The sequence below is a fragment of the Tursiops truncatus genome, chromosome 6 (genome assembly GCF_011762595.2).
Source record: "Tursiops truncatus isolate mTurTru1 chromosome 6, mTurTru1.mat.Y, whole genome shotgun sequence".
Taxonomy (NCBI): Eukaryota; Metazoa; Chordata; class Mammalia; order Artiodactyla; family Delphinidae; genus Tursiops; species Tursiops truncatus.
In genome coordinates, this window is record NC_047039.1 from 51822011 (window position 1) to 51846180 (window position 24170).

The 24170-nt window shown below is 37.7% G+C and overlaps 1 long non-coding RNA gene across 1 annotated transcript in view; it reads left to right on the forward strand.

Moving 5' to 3' along the window:
- The first annotated feature begins 13600 nt into the window (after positions 1–13600).
- LOC141278970 (uncharacterized) overlaps positions 13601–24170 on the forward strand; it is a 34825-nt gene continuing 24255 nt past the window's right edge. Inside the window, exon 1 of the long non-coding RNA XR_012332497.1 lies at positions 13601–24125. This is a non-coding gene — a long non-coding RNA (uncharacterized lncRNA). The remainder of the gene's footprint in view (positions 24126–24170) is intronic.

The window sequence follows — 24170 nt, forward strand, 5'->3', positions numbered from 1 at the left end:
TGTTTACTTCCCATGTTGTCAAACAGAATATTCAAAATGTACTCAAAGGACAACATTTAATAAAAAAAAATATTTTTACTGATTCATCAAGGGCGTATTAAGTGAAACTGGCTTCTCATTTTCTTTTTTAAGCTGAGGTTTGTTTGAGTCTACTTAATTTGAGTCTGTTTAGGGAGGAGAGCAATGGGGAGTGGGGGGGAGGTAGGACAGAACACTATGCATTTGAGACTCCAGTTCATTTCCTCTATATTTGATAAGTGAAAAGGAGCATTAGCTGCTTAAAAAGAGAATTTGTATTTCTGTATGCCTGCTTTTGAAGTACTTAAAATGTAGCGTTCTTAAAGATTCACATCTATTTAGCCTTGTTATAAAGAGACAAAAACTAAAAATACATGATAGTATTATAATACTGCAAAATCATTTGAGAAGCTGCCAGATACTGTAAGTGAACAAATGCATACAAATGCTGCTCTAGGCTGATCAATTATCCATATGAGCAGCAATTACATTAGTGTGCAAGGGCAATTGGAGGGAAAATTGGACCCTGTGGACATCCAGCTGAGCAAACAGGACTGAGGAAGGATAGAGGATGTGTGTTGCTTTGGGGAAAAAAAAACCAAAAAACTAAGCTTCCTTAAAAAAATATTTGTATCAGTCACAGCATATTCTTTATATGTCCTCTGGTTAGTATTTATATGTCCCCTGGCCTAGTATTTTTCAAATTAGCCCTTTTCTCCAAACAAAAACGTGCCTCTGTTTAAGGATCAAACACCCAAATAGCAATGTGTTTTGCATGTGAAAAAGCCAGAATAATTCAGGAAATAGAGAACTTGGAATATACAAATCCAGACAGTCAGATGCTACTGTACATATATGCTTAAGTATGTTGTTAGTAGTAAATTGTGGAATGATCTGGATGATATTTATCTTTCTTAATACTGAAATTTACTATTTTTATAACTAGAAGTGTTCCCTCACTCTAATGAGTGATGGTTCTTGGCATAAACTGAATGATTGAGGATCTAATACAATGTGGAGTTGTTATAGTTCCACCTTGAAGCTGTGGGTGAGTAATCTTGATGAATAAGGAATGACCATCAAGTTAATGAAATTTGTTCTATAAACTGTATAAGCTATGTAGCTGTTGGACCAAATACCCTTATTCCATTTAACAGGTTCATATTTTAATGGCAACTAAAAATAACCAATATCAAATTTTTTGGGTGGTCTACACATGTTATAACTTGATGTGTGATTTAGAGAGTTCTTGAGTGTTTGAAAGCATTTCACATGTTCTCAACATGGAAAAATATCCACAATATAAAATACTAATCCATACAAAGTGCTCTAATTTTTGCCATTCATTTTCCATGTGTATTTTTTATATTTGAAAAATAATTTCGGTAATTTGGGTGTTCCCGGTGGTAGATAATCTCTAAAAGGACCTCGGGTGTTCCCCACCTCCTGGTATTCAAACTCTTGTAGAATTTTCCCCTTTTCCATCCCTGGAAGTAAACACTATTCTAAATTTGGAATGTATTATTCCCAAACATGTTTTTGTACTTTCACGTGTGTAAACATGAGAAATATGTTATTAGTTGATGATTTTTAAAATTTACACAAACCTCCTCACAGCAGTTATCTTTTGTTCTTGCTTTTTTTTTTTTTTTTTCCCCTCCATAGCACTTACCACCATCTAAAACAAAATGTGAAAAATCCCCTCTTCCACTGTCCACTCCAAAGGTAGCTACTGAATAGCCTGGTATCCATCATTCCTCTCCCTTTCCTTCACATATCTCATATCTATCTATCTATCTATCTGTCTATCTATCTATCTATCTATTCTCATATGCATGGTTATTTGGCTTTCAAGGGAGACCCAACTAACTTTTCTGTGATTTGCCTTTTTAACAATATATCTTGGTGATCATCCATATCACGACATAATAGTCTATCCCATTCTTTCTAACTTTTCTGTAGATCTCATCATATTAATATCCTATAAGTATAAAATAAATATAAATAAATAAATAAGTATATTCAACCATGCCTCTATAATGAACTTCAAATATATTCCTTTTTTCTTGCTGTTGGTAACAATGTTACAGTAAACACTTGTACAAAAACCTTTGTGTCCATTTGCTAGTATTTCTGTAAGTAGATTTCTAGAAGTGAAATAAGTCAAAGGATGTGCATATTTTTAATTTTGATAGGAAATACCAAATTGTCTCCCCAAATTCTTTAATTTACACACAGCCTCACTTGGTACCATTAATCTTTAAAATTTGTGTCAGTCTAATAGAGGTGGGCATCTGTTCATTTTTTTTCTTCTCCAAATTCCTTGTTTATGGCATTTGACTCTTTACTTTTCCTTATTGAGTGTTATTAACTCTTTATATTTTCTGGATATTGTTTTTAAATTTATTCAATATGTTTCTAAATTTTAGCCCAGTCTCTTGTTTTTCTTTATGGTTTTTCTTTACTGCTGTGTAACAAATAACCACAAACTTAGTGGCACAAAACAACCAACTGTTTTCTTATGGTCACATATTCTGTGGGTCAGGAATTCAGAAAGGGCACAGCAGTTTTTCTCTGTTCCATAGTGTCTGAGGCCTCAGCTAGAAAGTTTTGAACTGTGAAGGAATCTATTACTGGGAACTGCAATCAGCCAAAGCCTCATTTACTCACATGTCTGATGGTTGATGCTGGCTGTCAGCTGGGACCTCAGCTGGGGCTGTCATTGAGAACACCTGCCTGGGTCTTTCCAGATATCTGAGCTTCCTCACAGTATGATGGCTGGGTTCAAGGAGAGTAGCCCAAGAGAACCAGGTAGGAGCTATATCACCTTTTGTGACCTAGTTTCAGAAGTCACAAGCCTGCTGTAGTCTCGACCCTGCCTGAAAGAGAATGTGGACTCCACTTCTTGGGAAGAGTGTCAAATTCGCATTTAACAAGAAAATCATCTTGGAAGGGAGGTATTGTTGAGATATATGGAAAATAAAATCTGCCATAATCATTATATTTTATGGAAGAATTAAGTTATCTTGAAATTTAAACATTTTAAGATGTCTGGGGTTTTATCTTGTTTTAAAAAGCCTTTCCTCAATCAAGATTATATATTTTCCTTTATTTTTCAAAAAACTTTGATAGTTTTGCTCTTTTGTATTATGCTGCTGAATTCATTTAGATACTTTTATAAACTCCAGTGTAACTTTAATTTTTGTAAACTTCAGTGTTTTTGTGTATTTATGTAAACTTTTATTTTGTAATAAGTGTATAGTGGGAGACTAACTTTAAATTTTTTTAGATATACAAAATATCACCAACACAATTTTTTGCAAAGTTCATTTTTGCATATATGATTTATAATATCATTTGTGTTCTTAAAGGTAAGTAGCATGCATTTTATTCTTTTAATAGTTATTGGTAAAAATTTCAAAAGCATTCACCTATAGTTTTCTAATTGTAACCTTCATGTAAAAATAGTATTTTTTAATTCCACCCATTTGAAACAATAATTTTTTTATGTTTTAATTCCCTATTTCCGCTTATTTTTTAGTGAATATAATTTGGAATTTTATAGATTATTATTTTATATCATCCATTTTAAAATCAATTTTATTAAGGTATAGTTTATATACAACAAAAGGAACCCATTTTAAGTGTACATTTCAATTAGTTCTTAACAAATATATACACCGTGTGACTACCAGTACAATCAAGATATAGAATATTCATTCAGTCACCACAAAAAATTCCCTGGGCCCGCTCACTCCCAACTCTAGGAAACACTGGTCTGCTATCTCTCACTCTAGATTAGATTTGCCTTTTCCAAAACTTCACATAGATGGACTTATATAATGTGTCCTCTTTTTTTGACAGGCTTCTCAGCATTATGTTTTTGAGATTCATTCATGTTGTGAGTATCAGTTTGTTTCCTTTTCTTACTGAGTGGTATTCTGTTACATAAATAAACCTCAGTGTTTTTATCTGTTCCACTTCCTGAAACAGTTACGAAGGATTGGTATTATTTATTTAAATGTTTGTTAGGTTTCACCAGTGAAGCTAACTGGACCTTGGCTTTTCTTTGCTAGAAAAATTTTAGTTACTTATTCACTTTGTTAACCTGTTATAGGTCTACTCAGGTTTTCTAGTTCTTCCTTTTTTTTTTTTTAACCATTTTTTATTTGAAGTATAGTTAATTTACAACGTTATATTAGTTTCAGGTGTACAGCAAAGTGATTCATTTATATATATATTATTTTTTAGATTCTTTTCCATTATAGGCTATTACAAGATATTGAATATAGTTCCCTGTGCTATACAGTAAGTCCTTGTTTATTTTTTTATTTTTATTTTTTCGGTACGCGGGCCTCTCACTGTTGTGGCCTCTCCCGTTGTGGAGCACAGGCTCCGGACGCGCAGGCTCAGCGGCCATGGCTCACGGGCCCAGCCGCTCCACGGCATGCGGGATCTTCCCGGACCAGGGCACGATCCCGTGTGCCCTGCATCGGCAGGCGGACTCTCAACCACTGTGCCACCAGGGAAGCCCCCTTGTTTATTTTATATATTGTATACATTAATCCCAAACTCCTAATTTATTTCTGCCCCCCACCCCCCGCTATCCCCTTTGGTAATTATGTTTGTTTTCTATGTCTGTGTGTCTATTTTTGTTTTGTAAATAAGTTCATGTCTATCTTTTTTTTTTTTAGATTCCATATGTGATATCACATGGTATTTTCCTTTCTCTTCCTGAGTTACTTCACTTAATATGATAATTTCTAGGTCCATCCATGTTGCTGCAAATGGGCATTATTTCATTCCTTTTTATGGCCGAGTAACATTCCATTGTGTGTGTGTGTGTGTGTGTGTCTACATATATACACCACATCTTCTTTATCCATTTATCTGTTGATGGACATTTAGGTTGCTTCCATGTCTTGGCTATTGTAAACAGTGTTTCTATGAATATTGGAGTGCATGTATCCTTTCGAATTAGAGTTTTCTCCAGATATATGCCCAGGAGTGGAATTGCAGCATCATATGGTAACTCTATTTTTAGTTTTATAAGGAACTTCCACACTGTTCTTCATAGTGGATGCACCAGTCATTCCCACCAACAATGTAAGAGGGTTCCTTTTTCTACACACCCTCTCCAGAATTTATTATTTGGAGACTTTTTAATGACGGCCATTCTGACTGGTGTGAGGCGACACCTCATTGTAGTTTTGATTTGCGTTTCTCTAATAATTAGTAATACTAAGCATCTTTTCATGTGACTGTTGGCCATCTGTATGTCTTCTTTGGAGAGAGATCTGTTTAGCTCTTCTGCCCATTTTTTGATTGTGTTGTTTGTTTTTTGATATTAAGCTGTATGGGCTGTTTGTATATTTTGGAAATTAATCCCTTGTCGGTAGCATCATTTGCAAATATTTTCTCCCAGTCCATAGGTTGTCTTTTCATTTTGTTTATAGCTTCCTTTGCTGAGCAAAATTAGAAAAAAAATAGAAAATATGAACTGACCAATTACCAGTACTGAAATTTAATCAGTAATTTTAAAACTGCCAACAGACAAAAGTCCAAGACCAGATAGCTTCACAGATGAATTCTACCAAACATTTAGAAACGGGTTAACACCTATCCTTCTGAAACTATTGCAAAAAAATTTCAGAGGGAGGAACACTTCTGAACCCATTCTATGAGGCCAGCTTCACCCTAATACCAAAATCAAAAATACCACAGAAAAAAAGAGAAAATTACAGGCCAATATCACTGATTAACATAGATGCAGAAATCCTCAACAAAATACTAGCAAACCGACTTTAACAATATATTAAAAAGATCATGCACCATGAGCAAGTGGGATTTATTCCAGGGATGCAAGGATTTTCAATATCTGTAAATCAGTGTGATACACTGCATTAAATAATTGAAGAATAAAAACCATATGATCACTCAATAGATGCAGGAAAAGCTTTTGATAAAATTCAACATTCATTTATGATAAAAACTCTTCAGAAAGTGAACATAGAGGAAACATACCACAACATAATAAAGGCCATATATGACAGACCCACTGCTAACATCATGAGCTCAATGGTGAAAAGCTGAAAGCATTTCTTCTAAGATCAGGAACAAGACAAGGATGCCCACTCTTACCACTTTTATTCAACATAGTTTTGGAAGTACTAGCCACGGCAATCAGAGAAGAAAAAGTAATCCAAATTGGAAAAAAAGAGGTAAAACTGTCACTGTTTGCAGATGACATGATAATATACATAGAAAATCCTAAAGATGCTTCCAGAAAACTACTAGAGCTCATCAATTAATTACATAAAATTGTTGGATACAAAATTAATATATAGAAATCTGTTGCATTTCTATACACTAACAATGAAATATCTTAAAGAGAAATTAAGGAAACAATTTCACTTACCATCTCATCAAAAATAATAAAATACCTAGGAATAAACCTACCTAAGGAGGCAAAAGACCTGTAGTCTGAAAACTATAAGACACTGATGAAAGAAATTGAAGATGATATAAACAGATGGAAAGATATACTGTGTTCTTGGATTGGAAGGATCAATATTGTTAAAATGACCATACTACCCAAGGGAATCTACAGAATCAGTGCAATCCCTATCAAATTACCAGTGGCATTTTTCATGAACTGGAACAAAAAATTCTGAAATTCATATGGAAACACAAAAGACCCTGAATAGCCAAAATGATCTTGAGAAAGGAGAACAGAGCTGGAGTACTCACACTCCCTGACTTCAGACTATACTTCAAAGCTACAGTAATGAAAACAGTAGGTACTGGCACAAAAACAGACCTATAGATTAATGGAACAGGATAGAAAGCCCAGAAATAAACCCACACACTTATGGTCAATTAATCTACAACAAAGGAGGCAAGGATATACAGTGGAGAAAAGACAGTCTCTTCAATAAGTGGTGCTGGGAAAACTGGACAGCTACATGTAAAAAAATGAAATTAGAACATTCTCTAAAACCATGTACAAAAATAAACTCAAATGGATTAAAGACCTAAATGTAAAGCTAAATACTATAAAACTCTTAGAGGAAAACATAGGCAGAACACTGACATAAATCGCAGCAATATTTTTTTGGATCCATCTCCTAGAGTAATGGAAATAAAAACAAAAACAAATAAATGGGATCTATTGCTTCTTAAGTGTGTTTTGGGAATTTATGTCTTTCTAGGAATTTGTCTATTTCATCCAAGTTGTCTAATTTGTTTACACAAGTTGTTCATAGTATTCCCTTAGATACCTTTTAATTTCTTTTTTTAATTAATTAATTTATTTATGGCTGTGTTGGATCTTCATTGCTGCACGCAGGCTTTCTCTAGTTGCGGCGAGTGGGGGCTACTCTTCGTTGTGGTGTGTGGGCCTCTCATTGTGGTGGCTTCTCTTGTTGCAAAGTATGGGCTCTAGGTGCCCAGGCTTCAGCAGTTGTGGCATGTGGGCTCAGTAGTTGTGGTGCATGGGCTTAGTTGCTCCATGGCATGTGGGATCTTCCCGGACCAGGGATCGAACCCATGTCCCCGGCATTGGCAGGCAGATTCTTAACCACTGCACCACCAGGGAAGTCCCACCTTTTAATTTCTGTAGTGTAAGTAGTGATGTCCCCTCTTTTATTCCTAATGTTGGTAACCTGTCTTCCTTTTTTGTCAATTTTGTGATCTTTGTAAAAGACGTATTTTGTTTTCACAGATTTTCTTTACTTTTTCTATTTCATTGACTTGTACTATAATTTCTTATTTCCACTCTAATTTCTTTTCTTCTGCTTGTTTTGAGTTTAGTTTGCTTTTCTTTTTCTAGTTTCTCAAGGTGAAAGTTTAAATTACTGATGTGAAACCATTACTTTTTTTAACATAGATTTTTCAAAGCTATAAATTGCCCTCTTAGCACTGCTTTAGCTGTATCCCATAATTTTGATACGGTGTAGTTTTTTCATTCCATTTTAAATACTTTAATTTCCCTTGTGATTTATTTTTTGATCATAGATTATTTGGAAGTATGTTTAATTTGCAAGAATTTAGGAATTTCTCAAATTTATTTCTGCTGTTGATTTCTAACTTAATTTCATTATTGTTGGAAAGTACACTTTTTTCAATTCTTTTAACTTTTTGAGACTTATTTTATGGCCTAGGATATCATGCGTCTTGAAGAATGTTCCAAGTATGTTTGAAAAGAATGTACATTGTGTTGGTTTGGGGTACAGTATTTTATAACTGTCAGTTATGGAAAGTTAGTTAATATGTTTGTTCAAGTCTCTCTCCTTGGTGGTTTTTCGTCTAGTTCTTCTGCCAGTTATTGAGATTAGGCTATTGAAATAGTCAAATATATTGTTGAATTGTTTATTTCTCCTTTTAACTCTTTCAGTTTTTGTATCATTTATATTAGATGTTGTTAGATGAAAATGAATTTATAATTGCTACATCTTCCTGGTTGTATAACTGTTTGGTTTATTACATAGATATTTTATAAAATATATATAACACAATAATGCAAAGGAGGAGAGGAAATGGACCATACTGAAACAAAGTTTCTGTATTTTACTGGAGTTAAGTGTCATTCCCTAGTTGATTTTGATGAGTTACAATGGACATTCTAGTAGCTGAAGTAACCACTGAGAAACCAGTCCCCCAAAATACAGTTTAAAATCAGTAGAAGAATTAAAATGATACACTAAAAATATATATTTAAGACCAAAGGAGGCAGTAGCAGAGGAACAGAGGGGAAAAAGTGTGTAAGACATAGGAAACAAACAGTGAAATGGTACCTGTAAATATAACCACATCAATAATTACTATTACAATGGTACCTGTAAATATAACCGTATCAATAATTACTATTATAAATTGAATAACAACTCCAATCAAAAGGCACAGATGGTCAGATTGGATAGAAAAGCAAGATCCAACTATTTGCTGTCTACAAGAGACAAAATTTATGTTCAAAGACATAAATGGATTAAAAATAAAAGGGTTACAAAAGATATACCGTGGAGGCAGTAATCATAAGAGAGATAGAATAGCTATAATGACATCAGACAAAACAGATTTTATGCCAAGAAATATTACAAGAGACAAAGAGGGATATTTTATAAAAGAGGTACTTAAGGGTCATGATTTAATAATATCAGTAATTTTTACTGCTTCATGAAGAATTTTCTTAAGTGAGACTAACTCTTTTCTGTGCAGATTTAATGATAATGAACAATACAGTGATTGCCAGTACAGTTTGATGTAATATGTTGATTTCTGCTAAGGGACAATAAACCTCAGTTTTAGAACTGCTCAGGCCATTTACACTTAACGTAATTATTTTTATAGTTGTGTTTAAATCTGTCATCTTGCTATTCATTTATTGTTTGTCCTATCTGTTCTTTGTTCTGTTTTCTTATCTTTTGGGGATTAATTTAGTATTTTGTTAATACTTCATTTTATCCTCACTATTGGTTTATTAACCCTACCTCTTTTGATTTTTAGTGGTTTCCCTCAAAACTGTAATATGCCTCTTTATCATTCTACTTTTAAATATTATTCTACTTCATGTATAATATAAAAATTATATAATATTTTGCTTGTTTCCCTTTTGGATATAGTTGTCATATATTTTGATGATCCATGTGTTATAAACCTCACAATACATTGTTAACTACTTTTCTTGTACCAGTCAATGATCTTTTAAAGCAATTTTAAAGTAGGAAAAATATTTTAAAGACTTGCCCATCTCTTTACCATTTCTGGTGCTTTTCATTTCTTTTGTAGATCTTGCTTTCCCTGTAAATCTTTTTCCTTCTACCTGAGAATTTCCTTTCACATTTCTTGTGATGCAGTCCTACTGATAATGAATTCACTGAACTTTTGTTTGTCTGGACAACTTTTATTTCACTTTAATTTTTGAAGGATATTTTTGTTGAGTATAGAATTCTAAGTTGGTGGGGTTTCTATGCCCCCCAACACACACATTCATCCCCTTCCATTTCATTGTTTTCTGGCGTGCACATTTTCTGGTGAGAATTGTGTTATAATTTTCCCCCCTTTATCTATAGTTTTCAGCAGTTTGATTATAATGTAGCTTGGTGTAGTTTTCTTTGTGTTTATGCTGCTTGGGTTTATTAAATACCTTATTAAATCTATGGATTTATTATATTCATCAAATTTTGAAAACTTTGGCTATTATATCTTCAAATATTTTGTCCACGTCATCACTTTTAAACATATGCTATAACACTTTGTGTTGTTCCATAGGTGACTGAGACTGTGTTTTGTTTTTTATTTTCAGTCTTTTTTTTTAATCTGTCCTTCTGTTTGAATAGTTTCTATTTTGATGTTTCAAGTTCACTGTCTTTTCTTCTGCAATGTCTAATATACTGTTAATCCCATGTAGTGAATTTTTCATTTTAGATATTGTATTTTTTATTCATAGAAGTTATATTTAGTTCTTTATGTCATTCATTTCTCTTTTTATTATGTACATGTTTTCCTTTAAATACTTAAACATGATTATAACAGTTGTGTTTTAGGCCCCTTGTCTGTTAATTCCATCATTTCTGTCATTTTTGCATCTGTTTTGATTGACTAACTTTTCTCCTAATTATTAGTTATATGTCCATACTTCTTTCTGTGTCTAGTGATGCTCGGTTGAATGCTGGACTCTTTGAAATTGATATTTTTGAGCAACGAATATTGTCTTAAAACAGTGTTGGACTTTGTTATGACGAGCAAAGTTACTTCTGATCAGCTTGATCCTTTGGAGGCTTTGTTTAAAAACGCTAGTTTGATCCTAGTACTGAGGCATGAGTGTTCAGCTTGAACTTCTCCAATCCTGTGTGAGCTCTGAAAATTGTTCAGCTCACAATTTCTCAGTCATCTTTTGCTCAACCTTGTGGAGTCTCACCTTATACCAGTATGGCTCCATATTCAGCAGCAGCCTCAGAGATCCTCACAAAGACTTCTGGAGTTCTTGTTCTGTGTGGTGCCTTTCCTGTGGTACTCTGCCCTGCAAATCCCAGCCTCCTCTGCCTCTCTGAATTCCGTGAGAGTACCATGCTCTGTGTAGGAGTCCCTTCCTTATCTAGCAGCCTACAAAGTGACTACGGGCAGAAATCCAAGGGGATTTTAGGATTTACCTCATTTGTTTTCCCTTTTTTAGGGGTCATAGTCTTGTACTGCCTGTCTCAGAATGGTTGATTCATACATTTTTGTCCACTTTTTTAGTTTTATGGGGGGGGTTACATTACTTTTTTAACATTAAAAACATTTAAAATCTTCACCATCAAGGCTATACACATACCCATCACTATGCCAAGTTTCCTGCCACTTGCTTTATTATTTTGTATGTGTGTGCTAAAAACGCGTAACATGAGATCTACCCCTTAGCAAATTTTAAGTATACAATGCGGTATTGTTAGCTGTAGGCTGTAAGCTGTTTAGTGCATCTCCAGAACTTATCTTGCATGTCTAAACCTTTGTACCATTTGACCATCACTTCCCCAGTTTCCCATCCCCACAGTTCCTGACAACGACCATTCTACTCTGCTTTTATGAATTTGACTATCTTAGATTCCACATGTAAGTGAGCTCATATAATATTTGTCTTTTTGTATCTGGCTTATTTCACCTAGCATAATAGCCTCCAGGGCCATCCATATTGTTATAAATGGTAAGATTTCTTTCTTGTTTATGGCCTTGATGGCAGTGCTGGTTTCACAGCTGTATACTTATCCTCAAATTCATTGAGTTGTATACATTATATACGTACCACTTTTTACCCTGCCAATCATACCTCAATAAAGAGGTTTTTAAAAACATTAAAAATCTTTTAAGAGTGTTTTGGACTCTTGAATGCATTCCCTAGGTATATCCCTGTTTCAACTGGTCACAGGTTTCACTTAACTCACTTGATCTTTCTTCAGCTAAAAGACAAATTAGTGTATATTGTTTCCCTTCCAATTCTCTTTTCCAGGAGACTTTGACCTAGTGAACCTCTGCTCTCAGCAGATGCTCCTTCTTTACTGTGTGATTCTCTGGTGTTCTGAGCCAAGAAAAGGCATGGAGAAATACAGTGATCAGGGGGCACTTCTTTTGAGGCTCTCTCCATTAACCATTGCCAGTGCTTTGTGACATGGGCTGTAGATTTCAGACAGCACCACCGTTTGCCCTTTAGTTTCTGAGCCAGTTCTGTGTGTGTGTGTGTGTGTGTGTGTGTGTGTGTGTGTGTGTGTGTGTGTGTGTTACCTGCTTGGTTGTAAGAAGATGGTGATGAGGACTACTGCAGGAAAAATTGTTTTCATAGAGCATTCCTAATGCATAGAGAGGGATAGTAGCCTGGTTTCCTGGTTTGTACAGGCTCGATCAGCTGAGTCAGTGGGCTCATCGTGGAAAGATGGGGACTCTTTTACGCCCTTTCTCAGGCTATTTCTGTTTCATGATTTAAAGCCAGAGTTGGTTGTGACTTGAAGCCTTTATATGTGGTTCTCTTTTTAAATCTTGCCCCAACAGCCTTATAACTAATAATAATAACATATACTTTATTAAGGAATCTCAACATGATGAAGCAAAAACATGAAACTTTTTTTTCTAGTTATACTCTGTTAACTGCCATTTCCATCACGGGTGGTGGGTCCCTTGATATTTTACCCAGATTCTGCAACGCTTTCAGTCACTTTTGGTTATCAAAACAGATTAATAAGCCTTGCTCATAATCAGTTTAAAATGTCAGTCTTACATTCAGTTCAAAGCTCTTTCTATCCCCATCCCTACCACAAATCGGGCTGGAGATGGGACTTCAGAGCTGCTTCCTCTCCAGCGGTTTGAGTGGGAGAGGACAAGAGGCAGGTCCTTTCACTGTTGGTTGTTCCTGCTTCTCTGGCTACCACTAGCAGGTTATCGACACTTCTGTGTGGCTAGTTTCCCCTTGCCGGCTCTCTGATGGTCTCTTTGGAGGACCCTGGGAGAAACAAAGGACACTGTCCTCTGCAGAGCCCTTGATTTGAGGGATCGGGTTTCAGTTTGGCCTCTTTCCTCCCTTTTGATTCCAGTGAAAGACAGTCCCAGCAGCCTCTGTAGCTGACATGCTTTTACATGGTAGATGGGGCTCCTTGTTGAGATATAGGTGAAATGAAAAAAGTCCAGCCACCTCTAAGTGGTATCCATCCAACCATGGAACATTCTTGTATCCTTACTATGAATGCAGTGGAAGTGTAAGCAGCTTCTCAGCCACTTCTTCCCTCAATTCTGCCATCTCTTTCACATTCATTTCTCTAAGCCCAAGGAACACATTAGATCCTCAGCTGACCTGTCGCCTCACCAAACTTCAGAGTAAGGATGATCATTAAATCTCTTGGTTAATGCAAAATGGGGGTGTTGGAATCCCCCAAACTTAGTTAGAATTTTTCTTAGGATCCCCCTCCCTTAGCCTCTTAGAGAAGAAACATCAGGTATCCTCCCCCATGGGGAAGGGGAGGTTATTATAGACACTTTTTCTGAATATTCACCCAGAGGTCACACTTCTCTGCCAGTTCTTCCTTTGTATTAGTAGTGGAGGGGGGTTGGGGCTAGGGGTGGGGAGGACTAAAATGAGCACCTCGAAGTAAACGTAGAACATTCTGTGCCATTACTTCTGCATTTGCTACAATTCCAGGACAATGGAAGAAATCCTGTTTCACAATGACAACATTAATAACCATGAAACTATGCTACTCATGCTAACATTTGCTAAGTATTTACTTGGTGCCAATGCAGGGCGCTGAGGGCTTTACAGGCATATCTTCTCTAATCCTCAGAACAAGCCTATGAGATTGTCCCCATTATCTCTACTCTGCAGGTGAGAAAATTAAGGTTACTCAACTATTATATAGTAGATTCAAAATTCAGAACTTGAATCTGCATTTTTAACCATTTTCCCCATATTGGGCATTGGGCTGGCAGTCTTTGTGATGCTACTGAGAGTTTCTGTTTTTGGGTTTATCTTTATAGGTATCGATTGGAGACATTGCAGGGGGAGCACTGGTACTGTTAGAAGCCATTCTCAACCAGAAGTCTCATTTTCCCCTTTTCAGCTTTAGGATTCTGTGACTCAGATGTAAATATAAATATGGTTTAGCAGAGGTTAACAAAACACTCATTGACTTACTGCCAACTTCACTCTAAGTCCCAGGGGTTTTTTTTGTTTTTTTTTTTTAGGGAATAACTACCTCTCTGGGAATTAATTTTCCCATGTGTATTTGAAAGAATTCCCTCAGGCCACAGATCTGTTGTCTGGAAGAGTTCATTTAGCAAATGGCACCCAGCTTTTCTCACCCTGGTTTGCCAAAGACACTGTGAGGCTCTGTTTGAACACAGGCAACAGTACTGGACAGCAGATGTTTGCAAATACAATTTGTTTAATTGCTCAGGCACTTTATAATAAATTTTTCTCCTAAGCTGTGGGAAACACATTCTTTATCAGTTTTAAAACAGTGCAACTTTGCAGAGCCACTCTGTCTGCCTTTTTTCCTTGTGCATTGGTCCAGACAGATCGAGTGAACAAAAAGAAGAGAAAGGGGAAGCTGTTGGCAGTTACCCTCAACTTTACCTCTTAGTAGCAGCAACAGCAATACAGAAATGAGTACCTTTTCCCATACAGCTCCCCATCCCCTGAAAAAACAAAAAAACAACCAACAGAAAAGCACTCATGACTATCAAGCTGAAAAGATGAAAAGACAGTCAAGGAGACGGAGATTCACATGCTAGTAGCCCTTCCTAGCAGCCCATCTTACAGTATCTAGTTAGTGTCTGAATTCTGGGAATTTCACAGGGACTGGGCATTACCTTGGGGCTGGTGCAAGAGCTAATGGGAGGTTCCCACGGGTGCAGTGAGTACCCAGCATGGCCTTTCAGTCTGTACGCTGTCACTTCAGCCTCTTACACGTGCTACAGAGCCCCTGACAGTTGCACCGTAGAGGACATGGGTGTGTGGTAGGTTGGTCTAGGTTTCAGGAAGTTTGGAGAAAAAAAAATTTTAAGTGTTAGGAATCAACATGAAGGAGACTTCTAAGGCAATTATGCTAAAGAGGATGGATGAAAAGTACAATACCGCAGGATGGCAATGAACTTGCAGCTTAAGAAAAGATCACAACTTTGGATTTTATACCACTTGCCACTAATATTAGAGGAGAGAAAACTATAGCTTTTGGGGGAAAAAAATACTCAAGTCATTTCCAACCCAGATTCCAAGTTTCTGCAAACAGCTCGTAATGCATCTGGCTACAGATGCATTATAAACAAGACGGCTTCCTCATAGCAACACAGTATTCAGTGTTCTCACATTAAATGCTTCATTTCAAAGCATTCATCTCATCTCTTCCAACAGATTACAACAAAAGGACAACATTCTTTTGTTTTCCTTAATTATTTTTTTTGCAAGCTGCTGTCTCTGTAACGTGTTACAGTGATGGTCAGATTAAAACAGGCCCTTTCAAAAAACACCCAGTCGACATTGGAGTATTTGAAGAAGATACACAAACTTCCAGTTCATAAGCTGTGTGGATGTGGTAACTCTGTCTTGTGCTCTGGAATAAAACCACGTTATGCAAAGAAGAGACTGATTCCAGATGGTCCAGACTTACCTCTGACTTCGAAAGACACACACACACACACACACACACACAAGCTAAAATAGCACAGTTAGTGAATCAATCCTCAGTTCTCTCCTTGAGGTATCAAGACCTATCCTTCTTGGGGTGTATGGAAGTCTCAGTTTTTTATCATTTTTACATATGGCTGCCTTTAAATGAGTTTGTCTTCTGATCCGGTACATAACCAAGAATCAGGAAACCAACAAAATGCTCATCGCTTACTTATGCAACCTTCCTACTTCAGGCCCTTACAACTTGAGACCAGGGTTTGCCCTATTCTTAAGCGTTCTTTTATTTAGAAAATTGTAGAATGTGAAACAGTTACTTCATTCATTTTTAATGTTATTTTTAATAAAACTACATTATAGAAGATCCAAAAAACAAGAAAAAATTACCCATAACTACATTCTAAGAGAGACTACAATCTTTAAATTGGTGTATTCCCATCTAGTCTCTTTTTGCTATGCATATTTATTACATAATTATACTCAACAGTCTAATACAGTTTTATACTATTTTGCATTTAATTTTATGTCTGAAGCATCCATTCACTCTCCATACCTCATCTTAAGGACTGACACAAAGATTTCCTACCTTGTCAAGTAAAGTTAGTGGAAGACTGGTATTTACCAACTCATCTCTCTTGAGGGAAATGCATTGGTTGGTTAGGTCTTAACCCAGCAGTAGCCTGTTTACATTTCTTCTGGTTCCTTAAAAACAAAGAGGCTACATAACCATCCAGAAGGCCTACTTGCGTCTCCTTCAATACTGTGATAGTTCTTTTATCTTCAGGAAATCTGGAGAGAACTATGTTCTCACTTTTCTATACCATCTAATGCCTGCTGTCTAGACTCGTTATCTTACACTTGCTAAAAACAAGGTCAGAACTGGGATCCTTACTCGCTTCAGGATTAGCCTAGAATCACGACATGGGTTGCGTGATATGTACTGAGGGTGACAAATATTCTCATCAGTTGGCGGTTGTTGAATAGGAACCTGGGGTCTGTTTTACGTCAGTAGTAAAGTGTGATTGGTTGTTTAGCAGTGTTTGCCTCAGATACGGGGGAGAAGTTATGTGCCGAAAATTTGCCATCCCTTGAGAGAAATATTTACTTTAAGCCTAATATATGCTATGTATAGTACTACTATATTCATATATTATATGCTATATTCCTCATAGCAATACTAGGAAATGGTTTCATTCTCCCATATGGGCAGTGCAGGAGAGCAAAAGGGAAGTGTTCATTTGAACTCAAAAATTAGGAAAATTACCTCAGAGGGTTAAACTGTGAAATCAACACAACCTGAAATTCAGAGAAAGTATTTACAACTTTATGCTAAAGAAACTTGTCAGAAAGGCTCCCAGGATAACAGTATGATTATTTGCCAATAACTGTATTAATGATTAAGCATATTTTAAAGAATGATTGTCAGTCAGAAGGTGATTTGATTAATAATGGAAACTTAGATAAGCAGGTAGCACTGAGTCCCATTTTGGCTGTATATTCCCAAGTGAGACCGTTCAGTTTCTTATATTCAGCAAACATTTATTAAACATCTACTGTGGGCCATGCATTGTTCTCAGTGTGGGGCATGCAAAGATAACTAAGATATAGTGATATAGTGCTTGCCCTTCAAGAAGCTCACAGTTTATTGGAGGAAACAGTTATAAACAGATAATTAAAACTACTGCACAAGGTCAGCTTGGCTATGTGGAAGTAGGGAGGAAAAGCACCCACCCCACCTGGGAGAAAATGGTGACGTTTCCTGGAGGAAAGGAGTCTTAATGTAGCTTTTCAAACTATCTATACTAAAGGGCTAATCCTTTTTTCTTTTTAATTTTCAGTCTGCCATGCAAATACAATAAAAATGATTGACTAGGAAAGCAAAATAAATTAAAAAAAACCTCAAGCCCAGCTTTGTGATTAGAGTACAAAGATATGAAATTACTCTAACATATTACTACAAAACATTTCTAAATGCTGTCTTTCAACTTGCAGACTTACCTCAATTCACCGGTTTAAAAAACAAACAGAAAACTGTTCCTAGACTGGCACACATCCACGGACCACACTTTGAGTGGCCTGGTCTTATAGGATGAGTTGGCATCGGCCATCGGCTAAGGGAAGGAACTGGTTAGCGGGGAGGACAGATTGAGTGAAGAGCTGGCTGTGAGATTTCCTAAGTGGATGGTAGGGCTGGGGATGAAGCGCAAGCATGTGGCAAATTCTTTTGGCCATTTGAGTGACTTAGATGCCCTTCCTTCCTTCTGTCCTGCTTGTGTTTCTCATCCCTCTCTCCCCCACCCTTCTTTCTTTTGTTTTAAATAATATTTTGGTGTGACTTTTTAAACACAGGCTTCCCATCTGCCCTGATTTCTTCACTTACTTCTGACTGGATATGTTTTTACAAGTCAACTTAGATTCTTTTTAGCAACAAGACGAATTATAAATCGATAAATTAAAAATAAATAAAGGGAGAAAATTTTTGCCTTATGAAGTGGCCGTAATTTAATCTCCACTCCCTACCTCTCTGCATGTTGGGAATGAATGTCTTCTGAATGCCCAGCGTTAAATTAAGATTTCACTCTGACCTCAAAAAGCCTAAAGCCTAGTAGAAAGGTAGGCAATCGAGCAGATACATTAGCAAGTCCAGAAACATGTATGTCTGAAAGTATCTGCGTCATGTTTGGGAAGTGAGGATTAGAGTTTGGCTGGAGTATAGGGTATAATGGACAGGGGGTAAATAAGGGAGTAGATGGCCCCCACGATAGGTTGTAAAAGTGGACCAAATTATTTTCCTCCCTTGATGCACAGTTCTTGCAACGTGACTTTGAAGCTTCCTCCACCAAAAGGAAGTCTTTTCCTCAGCCCCTGGAATCTGGGCTGGCCTGGTGATGGCTCTGGTCAATAGAATGTGGCAGAGGGACAGTGTACAGCTCTGACTAGGCCACAAGGGGCCTTGCATCTTCTACTCACCATTTTGGAACATGCCCACGTGGCATGAGCTCAGCTAGCCTTCTGGAGAATGATTGACATGTGACCCAGTCTTCTCAGTCCCCCCAGCCAATAGCCAGTTGGTCCCCAGAAGGACCGACACACAAGGAGCTTAACTGAGACCAGAAAAAAACACCCCTTCCTAGGACAAACCCTGGGGTCTGGGTGCCGGGACCACAGTGTGAATCAGACACCACATGGGGCACAGTGGCAAGGAGGGAGACAGGATGCATTGGTGCTGTAGGAATAAGCTAACTCAAATCAGGAGCTACAGGACTTAGGACCGTAAGTGTATTCTTCAGTGATTCTGTATCATCTCCATTTCTTAGTAAAATATTTTCCAAACTTCAGGGGAGGTGTCCTTTAAAGAAATGGGTTTGATAAAAGTACTGTGCAGTTAGGTAGTTCAGAGAGAATATGGAAGCGTGGGCATGAGTCGAAGGACATAAGTGCTGTCACTCACTGAGGGTGACAGCTGCCAGGGTTTGTGCATTAGAAAACCGAGCCACCCCCTCTCCTCACCCCCCACTTCAGGTAACGTGGCCCCAAGAGGATGCATATAGCGTGGGTCTTCAGGTCACTGGTGATATTCTCTTATTTTAAACCTAGACACCTTACATTTACAGTACAGCAGGACACTTGGAAACCCTTTCCAAAGATCTTCTGACATGGTCTTAAGTATACCTTAAAAACAGTCAGCACTGAAAACAAAGCAGCTCTGTGGAGGAGCTACACACGAGGACTTTCCAGAGGCTTATCCCAGGGTCCCTGAACATAGGATGCTTTTAATGTAGGTGATTGGAACTTCTACTTTTGAGGGAGAGCCTTGGTGTTACCGAAACCAGTTTTCCTCCAGCGTAAACGCTGTTTCTTACTCCTTGCCTTCCCTGTTTGATTCACTCCAGACTCAAACCTCTCTAGGAGTCGCCGTCGAGGAGCTGCAGTTCCATTCAGGGAATGTGTGCCGGGCATCTGTGACTTACCGTCCCAAGACTAAATCCCAGAGATGCAGAGAGGCCCCGGAAATGGCTTGCCTCCACAGCATTCACCAGCTCTTAAGGCAAAAAAATTTTCTGTCTACTCTTTGATGTCATTACCTCCAATCTCAGACTAGGGGTTGACAAAGTATGGCCCGAGGGACAAGTTTGGCCATTCACCTCTCTGTTTCAGGAACATTTTTTTTTTAACTGTGGTAAAATATACGTAACATAAAATCATCTTACCCATTTCTAAGTGTACAGTTCAGTAGCGTTAAGTACATTCACATTGTTGTACAGTCTTCAGAAACTGAAACTCTGTACCCATTGAACAACAATTCCCCCTTCCCCTTCCCCCCATCCCTGGTAACCACCATTCTTTCTGTTTCTATGAATTTGACCCTACCCTAGTACCTCACGTAAGTGGAGTCATACAGTATTTGTCTTTTTGTACCTGGCTTATTTCACTTAGCATAATTCAACCATGTTGTAGCATGTGTCAGACTTTCCTTCCTTTCTAAGGCTGCATAATATTCCATTGGGTGAATATACCACATTTTGTTTATCCATTCATCTGTCGATGGACATTTGAATTGCTTCCACCTTTTGGCTGTTGTGAATAATGGTACCATAAACAAGGGTGTACAAATATCTCTTTAAGTTTCTGATTCTGATCCTTTTGGGTATATACCCAGAAGTGGGATTGCCATATCATACATTAATTCTATGTTTAATTTTTTGAGGAACTGCTATACTGTTTTCCACAGGCCTATACCATTTTATATCCCCACCAACAGTGCACAGGTTTCCAATTTTTCCACATCCTTGCCAAGACTTGTGATTTTTCTTTACTTTTGATGGAAGCATCCTAATGGGTGGGAGGTGGTATTTCATTGTGGGTTTGATTTACATTTGCCTAATGATTAGTGATATTGAGCTTTTCATGTGCTTATTGGCCATTTGTATATGAGCAGCCATTTTCAACTTTTAGCTGTTTTTTATGTGTTTACCTCTGTGCTTCTAAATAACGTGATCAAGTGCCCTGTTTTGATTTTTCAGATTTAACACTGTTACCTTTATTATACCCTCTTCTGCATTCCCAATTCATGCACATCAACTTTCCCTTCCATATCCTCTCACTGTAATTATATCATAAATTTGATATATACATGTTGTCTTTACATTAATATAACTAGGTGAATATTTTCTCACAGCTAAGCCATGGTATATATTATGACTACATTTCTTTTATAGAACAACTTTTTATTTTCCCTGGAGTTAATAATTGCCATGATTTTTAAAATCGTTTACTTTTCTATGCACCGATCAATGATTTAGCTCTAAGCTCATTGCCAGAAGTTAAAATAGTCCCTCAGTGTATTCACACATGTCAAGTAGTCCATCTGTTTTATTTATGTTCTTCAACTTCAGCTTCCCGAACCCCTCTGTCTCCTCATCTGATTTTCCAGTTTGGGGGGAATAGAGATGAGGTTAGGGGGAGACACTCAGAAGCAAAATACATATATCACTCTGGCATTGGAGAGAAGAGAAAACACTTTTCCTCTTTATTTACTATTAGTAGTAAATACCAACTTATTTTATTTTAATAAGTCATCAGTTTATTTCCCGTGTCAAGGTATTACATGTCTCTTTGGGCTGTATGGCCTAGAGTTTACTCTGTTACTGGTTTGTGTAACTTACACAAACTTACACACAGCTGGAAAGCACTCATAAACCATAGATTTCTCCATCAACATATAATGGGATGATGACGATGGCTCTACAGAAGATAATGAACAAACGTCTCCAAATTATGTACATTTCATCTTGCAAGTACAGAGAGCAGTCCCAGAACAGGAACAGTGGGCAGTGGTGGTTTCTTCCCTGTGGAGCTGCACAGGATGCTTTGAGGAGCCACATGGCTCTTCTGTGGAACATAGATGCAAAACACGATGTGTTCCAGTTCATTATAGCTTGTCATTCCCTCACCCTTCCATGTGTTTTGTACCTCTGGGCTTCTGTTATTGCTGTTCCACCACCATGGAATCCCTTCCTCTCCATCTCCACCTGGAAAACACTTATTCACCGTTGTGAAGGTTTAGATGTCACCTCGTCCAGGGACACTTTCTATGAACCTCCCAGAGGATTCCCTTCTCTCTGTTCTGCAGGGACACACTTTATCTGGCCTCCAGGAGAGCATGCCTTCTACACCAGTATCTAGCCCAGCACTTGGTTCTCTGAAGGTATGTAGTAAAGGTTGACTTAATTAATGTGCAAATGAATGTATGGGTGAATATTCTTAAGTAAACGTTCTCCATGGACAAAGAACCTTTCAAATTCTCCAGAACCACTTTCCCTGAATAAGAAAAATTTCCAAAGCTGTTCCGCCTCCATGATCCTTCTCCTGTCTTTATTTTTTGTTATTTATTAAAAGTATTACAGAATGGAAAGTGACTGACCCTTAATTTCTGACTATTTTTATTAAGCCCGACTGGTGACTGAGTGCAAGTAATCCATTTCACTACTTTGTTATTTTGTTCAATATTCAACACACAGATTTTTCATAAAAATGTGACTTCCTGCTTTATTTCCAGTGCAACACATGAGGGTTCCATAAAATCTACCAGAGAAAATGAAATGTAGTGCAGACAGGAGATTTTATCTATTCACTGTGGCTCCCAACTGTCGACTCATATCGTGTAATTCTACTTAGCACTTCTGGGCCCATTTCCTTCGAAGTACTTTCCAAGCATTACCTAAGTGATGTGAGCGGATGGGACGCCAGGAACTCGAGCTGTAAACGTAGAACTGTTAAACACAGTTCTGAGGAAATTAGATTTTAGAATTGGAAAAGAAATATGGTCCTGACACTAACGCCTATCTCAATTCAAATGACCAAACCTCCACCTTCCTCCAGCATCTCCTCTGTGAGAACAAGGGGATATTATATTAAATGCAAGTGCAACTGAGAAGTGACGTTCCAAAGACTATGGAAAGCTATAATCCCTGATGGGCAGCCATATTAAAGGACACTTTGTTTTTCCAAGGTTGTCAGAAAAAGAACCGCCATCACTGCATAATCAAGACACAGAACACTACACTTGGAAGAGCCAGTGCATTTTAAGAACAACCAATATTTTAAAATGTAATCATAGCAATCACTGTTTATTGCCTACTGTATACCAGGTGTTTTGCATGCAGTACTTTTAATCCTTTTCACAAAACTTAGAACAAGGTAATGATTCTACACAATTGAAGAGTTTTGCCCAGTCTCTGTGATTCCTTGTAACTTCAATCTAGGAAGGTTCTCTCACATAAGAAGGACACCTTTTAGAAAATGCCATCGAGGGGAGAAGAAGGCAAGAGACTAAAGGAATTCTGCTCAGAGAATGAACTTATTCAGAGCTTTCTGATCTCATGGAAAAGTTTGGAAAATTCAGGTCAGCACAGTTGTGACTCCTGAGGAGTGGGACTAGGGGGTATTGAGAGGGGGTAGCTTTCAGTTCTTGGTTTGTAGACTTCTCTATCACTTGCAATTTTTTAAACAATAAACAGGTAGTTGATTTAGGAATTTTAAAGTATTATAATGAGAAAAAATATAATGATTCTTTATAATCCAGGTCCTGTTTTCACGTGTCGCTTCTCTGTCCCAATCCGGTGTCACCTGCAAATCCTAGTATCCCTAGTTCAGTTCATCCTGTGGGCAGGAGCATGCTCTGTGTAGTTCATCACTGTACCTACAGCATCTAGAAAATGCCTGGTGCCTAGTCAGTGCTCGGCCATTCTTTTTTTAAAATTTTTTTAAATTTAATTTATTTATTTTTGGCTGTGTTGGGTCTTCATTGCTGCACACGGCTTTCTCTAGTCGCAGCAAGTGGGGGCTACTCTTTGTTGCGGTGCGTGGGCTTCTCATTGTGGTGGCTTCCCTTGTTGCAGAGCACAGGCTCTAGGCTCACAGGCTTCAGTAGTTGTGGCCCATGGCCTCAGTAGTTGTGGCTCACGGGCTCTAGAGCGCAGGCTCAGTAGTTGTGGCGCACGGGCTTAGTTGCTCTGTAACGTGTGGGATCTTCCCGGACCAGAGATCGAACCCGTGTCCCCTGCATTGGCAGGTGGATTCCTAACCATTACACTACCAAGGAAGTCCAGCCATTCTTGGTTGAATGAGTTGAATGAGTTCTCTACAGGAATCTTATATTTTCTCTTTCCTTTCAATGACCATATAAAAAATGAAAAGCTCTAGTTGTCTTGAGATCAACATGGTACTTTGGTGCATGGGTTTGCTTTAGTGTTTAAGACTGTGCTTGTAACAAGTGGTCCAGGCTGATGAGAAAAGAAAACTAGACAACTGGACATGTAAATGATGCATGTGTGCTGAGCTGAGGCCAATGACACTGTATCAGGCTGCAGAAGGATGACTCACAGACATCCCCAGCCCCTTCCGGGATTGCCATGTGGAGCTCAAAAGCACCTGCCTGTCGCCGTCAGGACCACTTGAGGTAAGCCAGTGATTTCATGTCAGCCAGAGAACATCACCTGTCACA